The sequence below is a fragment of the Lonchura striata genome, chromosome 7, assembly GCF_046129695.1.
Source record: "Lonchura striata isolate bLonStr1 chromosome 7, bLonStr1.mat, whole genome shotgun sequence".
In the NCBI taxonomy this organism is placed as follows: domain Eukaryota; kingdom Metazoa; phylum Chordata; class Aves; order Passeriformes; family Estrildidae; genus Lonchura; species Lonchura striata.
In genome coordinates, this window is record NC_134609.1 from 31523331 (window position 1) to 31530830 (window position 7500).

The 7500-nt window shown below is 44.1% G+C and overlaps 1 protein-coding gene across 6 annotated transcripts in view; it reads right to left on the minus strand.

Moving 5' to 3' along the window:
- Positions 1–7500, minus strand: part of EBF3 (EBF transcription factor 3) — a 130197-nt gene that overhangs the window by 107322 nt on the left and 15375 nt on the right. The window lies entirely within an intron of this gene.

Consider the following 7500-nt stretch of genomic DNA (forward strand, 5'->3'; position numbering starts at 1 on the left):
ATTATTTCCAAGTTATGTGGTTTGGAAAACAGACACAGATAAAATTACAGCAGTCAGTCACTAAAAAGGAGGGTGCTGTAGGAAACTCCAGGAGTTAATGCTGCTAAAGAAAAGATGGATCATTTCCAGCACCTGGATACACAGAGGATGAGAATGTAGGAACAAAACCCGGACAAAAACTCAAGGTAGCTACAAATCAAACATGGTAAAATTGTCCTTGGATTTCTAGAAGTAGTGGAAGATGGAAACTCCCCCACCAAACACAGAGTTATTCAGGATTATAGAATTAAAAAAAAAAAAAAAAATGAGAGAAAAGTAATCTCTATAAGTATTGATGGCATAATTCACAGAGATCATGCACTACCCAAGCCAGGACATCTTCCCAGGTCTAAAAACCACCTCCAAAAGAAAGAATCAAAGTTTTGGTGGTGCTTTTTCCTATCATTGACTTTCCTTCATCCCTGTGGAGCCCAGTGACCAGCAGACACCCAGCCATGACCACCCTGGGAAGAAGTGGGAGGCTGGAGCAGAACTCTGGGGTCGCTCCCTAAATCTCTTTGCACCTCCAGCTACTGAACTGTTTGTGTCCAGCAGGACAGCCCCTGCTGGATCCCTCCATGGCTTAACAAGCCTGTTTGGATTAGCACAGGCAGCTCGCTGCCCACCAGCATCTCGTGAAGCACAGAAGAACTGCACAAATATAAAGAGGAAATCCTAATCAAATTTGGATTGGTAAAGAGCATTCCTGACAATCCACACAATACCAAGACCAATTCAATTTTATTGGTTGTTATTCAAAAGAAAGGACACTCACATCTCTCCTTTGTGCATTAATAACCTCTCTTCAGCGAGAGGATTGGGATTTTTTTTGTCCAGATTGGGCTTTTTGATAGGGCTCCTTGTTTGCTTTACAACCAAACTGAAGGTTCCGTGCAGCCACGGGGCCAGGGAGCAAACCAAGTGTGTGGTGAAGATTTTCAGTGGTGAATTCACCTTTTAAATGAGAGCACCACACCCTCCATGCTGTCAAATTAACTTCTTCTCCTGCACATGTCTCAGGAAAATGAGCTTATCCCAGAAGCGTGGCTGGACCTTTGCTTTTTAATAACTCCTTCAGCTTCCAGGTTAATTTTTGTTCTGCTATTCTTCCAACCTTTTTTTCCTTAGAAACTTTTACCAAGTGCAGCGGGAATTTGACATGGAAGCCCTTGTTTGTATTGCTACTTTCCCAAAGCCTCCTTAAACACCGCTGGAGGCTTAGGCCAGGTTTCTTTATTTCCTTTTCTATTTCTTTATCATTAAGGCCAAGGAGTTTTTGAGCGAGCAGGATCCCGCTAATCGCTTGCCCCAGCCCCCATGGCTTTGTTTCTGTCAAAATAGCTCCTTTCAGCGGCTGCAGAGCGAGCTGTCTGGGCAAATGAACTGCTCTTTCTCACCAGATGTGTAACCGTGTTTCGTCTTTCACGAGAGACAAGCTGGAGCCGACTCCTTCCGCTAGCTGGGCCTATGCTACATGTCTTACAACAACACAAATGTAAGCCCCTTCCTTTCCACACATGTTAAACTCATTTCCTAGTGAATTATTGGGAAAACACGGCGCTATCCTCGCCGCTGCCGCCGCCGCGCGCGGATGCTGCAGTTTGCTCCCCGTGGCACGGGTGCCACGCCACCATGGGCTCCCTGTCGTTTTTCTGGCTGTTAAACTTTTATTTTGCTCAAAGTACGACAGAATTTTTTAATAATAATTATTATTATTTATTAGGTTTTTTTTTTAAATTTGCCTCCAGCCTCGCCACCTGGAGATCTCCAACCCCTGTGGAACAAACACCTTCCCTTTCTCCCGAACAAACGCTGTTTACACTCTGGATATTTTCCATCTTGGAGAAATAAGGAGAGTTTGTTCAATAGCAAAATAAAACCTAGAACGGAGCCAGCTATGTTCTGGTAGAGCTGAGCTGATACACAGAGGAACCAGCAAGTTTCCCTCGGCTTAAAACATTAAAGAACCAAAACAGTTAACAGCAAACTCACATCTCGTAAAGCCCAGAGTGCCCCTCAGCCTGTAAAATTCCCCAGCTCCAGCTTTTTTTTTTTTTTTTGCCTTTCCAGTTACATCTTTATTTTAACAGGGCATTAATAATGCCAGTATAAGGTTGTGCTGTACAGGTTTGACCACAACCGTTTTTGCGAGATTTGCTGTAAAGATAAACAAGCGGCGGAGCTGCTCGGCCGGCAGCGGGACCCGTCAATGGCTCTCATTTTCCTGAGCTCCGCCGGGGCTGCCAAGCGCAGGGTGAGCTCCCCGCGTCCCCTTCCCCTCGCCCCGCACGTCAATCACCCCCTGGCATCCCCGGTGACAATTTCCATCCTCCCAGCCTGGAATTTCCACCTCCTCCAGCCCGGCACAGCGCTCCCTCCTCAGCCCTGCGAGTAACCCAACACCGGGGCTGCTCCTACCCCCGGCCCCCCGAAATCTCCCCGCGTTAGCAACGGAGCCTTGTTAAACCCATTTCTACCACTTTGTGTTTCACAGGTTGTTTTTTTTAATTATCTGCTGTCTGAGGGTAATTATTTACTTCCTGGAAGCTCACGTACCAGAACTCCGAGTTTGAAAGATTTTTCCATAACCTAATCCAATTCATCAAAGGCATCCTAACAAAATTACAGGCTCTGGCAGTATCTTTGCTTTTCACCTGATAAGGCTGCAGCAGAAGCCCGGGATGGTTTGTATCAGGGTCCCTCCTGGAGTATAGTTTTTGACAGCTTTGCTTAAATCCCTTCCCCCCCTTTTCCTCTCTCACAAAAGCACGGGATTTTATTATTCCCTCCTCCTAGAGCCGTGCAATGCTTTGGGCTTCAAATAATCAAGTATTAGACAGGGAGGGAAGCGGTGCAGGAGTCTCACCCGGCACGTTTGGGATTTCCTGGGGAACAATGCTCTGGAAGCCGTCCCCCAGCGCATCCCAGCATCCCAGGTATTCCCAGGATTTCCTGGGCTGCGGTGAGCAGCAGGGATAACCAGGGAGCGATGTAAAAATGCTGTGAGACTCAGATGACCCGAGGGAAAGAAAGCCAAAGGGAGGAGGAAGCACATCCAAAGTCCTGGTTCTGGGGTGTGGGGGAGCTCGGCGGGGCTGAATTACAGAGATGGCTTTGGTTTGTCATTTTTTGCTCTGTTTTTATGCACGTTTGAAGCCCCGGCGTGTGCCGTGTCCTCGTTTGAACAGGTGAGAGGTGTTCGTACCTGCGCGCCTCGAGCCCCAATCCAGCTGCCCCTGTCTGCAAACAGATCCCTCGCAGCTAAACCCATTAATCTACAATAAACCACCTTCTTAAGGAGGAAAAAAAATCAATGTCGGGTTCCTGATGGCAATTTTTTCCAGAACTGGTTACCCAGGAAAGTCGTAATTTTTTAATATACTCTGAACTTGGTAGCGCCAATAGGATGCTGAAAGCAAAAGAGCAGCTGAGCTATTTTAAGGTCTGTTCTTCCAGCAGTTTGGTGAACATCTTAAAGAAAAATAAGAATTAAATAAATAAAAAAAAAAAATGACACCAAACTGCTCTGTTTTCATTGCATTATGCAGATGAAATGACAAGTTGTCATTTAAGAAGTTAATAAACAGTCACCATTTTGCAGGTTATCCAAATGCTACTGAATAGAAAACCTTGGATCCCTAAATGATGTGTAATTAAAATTATTTTAAAAATCCTCCTTGACAGGCCAGGGCTTAGCCAAAATGTAAATGACATTAAAGAAGACAATGAATTTAATTTTATTTAATGTCCCTTTTTGCAGATCCTCATTTACATAGCATTTTTAACAAAAGCGTTGACCTTATAAATGCTGGCATTTGTACAGCTTCTGCAGAGTTGGATTTAATCATGCTTTCGCAAAGCCATAAGGGAAAAAGCTTTAAGTTCTCTGGTTGGATATGGAGTAGGAATAAAAACATTGGGACTGGTCAAATGTTTATCCTCCTTGCTTCTGAAAACAACCTGACAAGAAGATGTAAAGGTCTAGGGAATAACCCATTGCTGTTTGTAAGGCTTGGTAATAATCATACATAATCGTTTGGAAATATAGCTAATAAAAAATATAATGAGTGTTCAGCAAAATCGGCATTAGGCCCAAATTACATGATATTAATACTTGAACAGGTGCAGAAAGGCGCTTTAAATGAGGTAAATGAATAAAATGTCCCAGAGCACAACTGTGTGCACTGACAAAAAGTCAATCACATGAATAATTCAGCGGCCGGGACTGCCAGCAAAGGTCAGCGGCTCTCACCTTTGTGACGGGAAGTGAAAGGAAACGCTGCTGACGAAAAAAAAAAAAAAAACAACAAAAAACAAAACCCCCCTCGCCCTCCAACCGCCAACCCGACAGAGGTGTAAACTTGGAGTAGGGAGGAATTAAAGCGCTGCACCGGCGAGCCGGCGGTAAAAATAAATAAATAAATAAATAGATAAATAGATGAATAGATAAATAGATAAATAAATAAATATATATATATATATATAGATAAATAAATAAATAGATAAATAAATAGATAAATAAATAAATAAATAAATAAATATTATAATAAAAAAAAAGCTGGAACAACCAAGTGGTTTAGGGAAAATCAATCTGAAATTTCATCCAGGGAAAGGTTAAGAAGGGGTGTGTGTGGGGGGGTGGCTAAAAGAAATGTCAATTATCTCCCAAATCTGAGGTCAGGCAAAAGGTATTTCAAGAGCCTACGGGATTGAAATTTTGTAACAGCTGTTATATATGACAAAACTTTTTATTCCCCCAAACTACAGCTATTCCAAACTCCGTATGAAAGAAATGGGATAAGCAGATGTCTGGCTCCCATACAGGAAAGTAGGACACACTTGGAATGATAAGTCTCCTGAAGTCTATAGAATAATGCCAGATTTACTGGGGAGGGGGGCGTTGGCTGCCCACGGAGATGCCAGCGAGCGGCGGGGCCGTGCTGGTGCCATCTGGAGCCCCTCTGCTCCGCCAGCGGCACCCGCGGGAGCCCGGCCCGCGGGACGCCCCGGGAGGCAGCCAGGAGCCAAGGCTCCGGCTCCGGGCAGGAACTTCCATCCCTCCCCAGTGAAGTATCTGCTGGTGGCACGGAGCAGCGGTTCCAGCCCAGAGTGTGGTTTTGGTTTAGCAGCTCCAGCGGCATCCTGTAATCATTTGCAGCCCTTGGAATGTATGGGTGAAATAGGAGAGATTTATCTGTTCATAGTTGTGATATGTAGACAATGGGTGTTCCTAATGAGGAACATCTGCTTTTGTGTTTTCCCAGAAAACATTATTCCACTATGAAAATGATACTCCCATCCTTTTCAGCAACACCGCAAAGAAAATATGGGCCTTTTCCTTTCTTTTATTTGCTTTTCTTTGGGTCAATCTAATTTCCCAGGGACACTTTTTCTGTGGCATCTTTTTACTGACTGCACTGCAATTTACGGTGGGTTTGTTCTTTAACACGTGAGGTACTGTGCTGGAGGAGCGGCCCCGAAATGCCAGCAGATACTTAAATGTGTACAGTAATAAAAGCCTCCCCGCTCAGCCGTGCTCCGTGAGAAACATCCCGGCGACATAAATAAAAATTCCCAGTGAATTAAAAGGTCGCGGAGGCTCCTGACACCAAAAACCGCTTCCAAGGCCTCGGGTTTGGCTTTTACATTTCCAGCCCACTGCAGGATTCAAACATAGAATTACACAAGTTTATTTTAAATATCAGCACTGCTAATAAATTATTACTCCTGGGGTGCGTAAGGGGTTTTTTCCCTTCTGTTTTTTGGGCTTTTTTAATCCCAGCGCATAAACAGTTCCGACTATCACGGAGTCTCCTAGTGTGGGCTGGAAGAAATGGGTGGCCATAGATCTCAATTCAGGATTGAATTATTGGTTCATATCCTGAGGACAAATATGCCTTATCTGGTCAAAAGCTGCTAAATGTATCCGAAGGACAAAAGGATCTAGCGAAGCATATTGGATATAATTCTTTTTTTTCTTTTTAAGCCAACTACCCAAGCGACTCCACTTCCTATGGGAAACTGTAAATTGACCCCCAAATGTGATGGGGAAAGGTTGTTCCGGGATGCTCAAGGGGGAAATGCAAGCCTGAAACCCAACCCTGACAACAAATTTAGGCACCAGGCTCCGAGCACATGGGTCGAGCGAATGTAAATATCGGGGATTTCAAATCCTCCTCGGCGCTTCCAGAGGGCTGGAACCCCTCCTCCAGAGCTTCCTCCTGGCCACACTTCCCTCCTAGGTTTGCTGCAATTTGCTGGGAGCAAACATCACATCCCACAGTCCTTCAAAAGCCCGGCTGGAGAGGCCACTCCGGCCTCTGCCGAGCTCCAGATTCTCTGCCATGAGAAGTGACAACTCTCTTTAGGAGGCTAAAATCCATGCCATCCCCATAAAGCCCAAATCTTGAAAATTCCTAATGCAGAAGGTGATTAACATTGCCATAAAATTGCCCTATCTTTAAATTTAGAAGCACAGCAGATTTTTCATCAATAATTAAGTTCACTAAAGCATTTATGCTAGGCATAAATGGAGTTTCAATCTTCCTTATTCAAATAAACATGATAAACCCATTAACCAAATGTTTTCTGATTTTTTTTTATCTCTTCTCATGCTGCTGGAATATCAAATGATCCCCTAGTTCTGATAGTTTGGGGGAGGTATAAAAGCACTGGTGTTGGGTAGCTTGGCTCAGTTCTGCCAGGATAACCCTTCACACGACTGATACAAATTATCTCCCAGCAACTCCAGGATGTTATTATGGAAGTACCATCAGAATCCCTAAAAAGGTGATGTTTCGCCACGTCCTGGCACGTGCAAGGACCACAAACATCAACTCCTCCTGCATTTTGCACTGGACACTCCAGAGGCATGAAAGGCTCCACAGCTCTGAATCAGAGTCTGACCAAGCACAGAAAAGCAAAATATTATTCTAATTTTCATTCCTGGTTAATTTTCCTCGCATTCTGCTGCAGTCACACTTTAATGCAATTCACCATTTACATCTGCAAAAGTCACACATCTCTCCAAAAAGAACTCTGCACAATGAACATGCCCGTAATCCAATAATAAAAGCTGTAACACGCTGCCTTGCATTCACTACGCCGCCAAGATTCCTCCACTTCCAACTATTTTTTAGCCAATAAAGCAGAAATAAATCCAGCTCGCGAGGCAACAACCCAGCACGATATGATTTCCATAGCTAAAACACTAAAGACAAATATAATTATATTGATTTTTTTGTACTTGGACTTCTATAAAGCGGTGAACTTGTTCTCAATTGCCTGACACAATCCCAGAGTGATGGCAACAACTGGTCAGCCCTATTTGATTACTAATAAGAGAGATGTCCCTTCTGTCAGATACCTCACATTCCCCACTAAGCAAACAGCTATTTCAGCTAGTTAAACATTAGCATTGCTCTCCACTGGTGGTGCATATTTCTTTAGGCTTAACTCAGG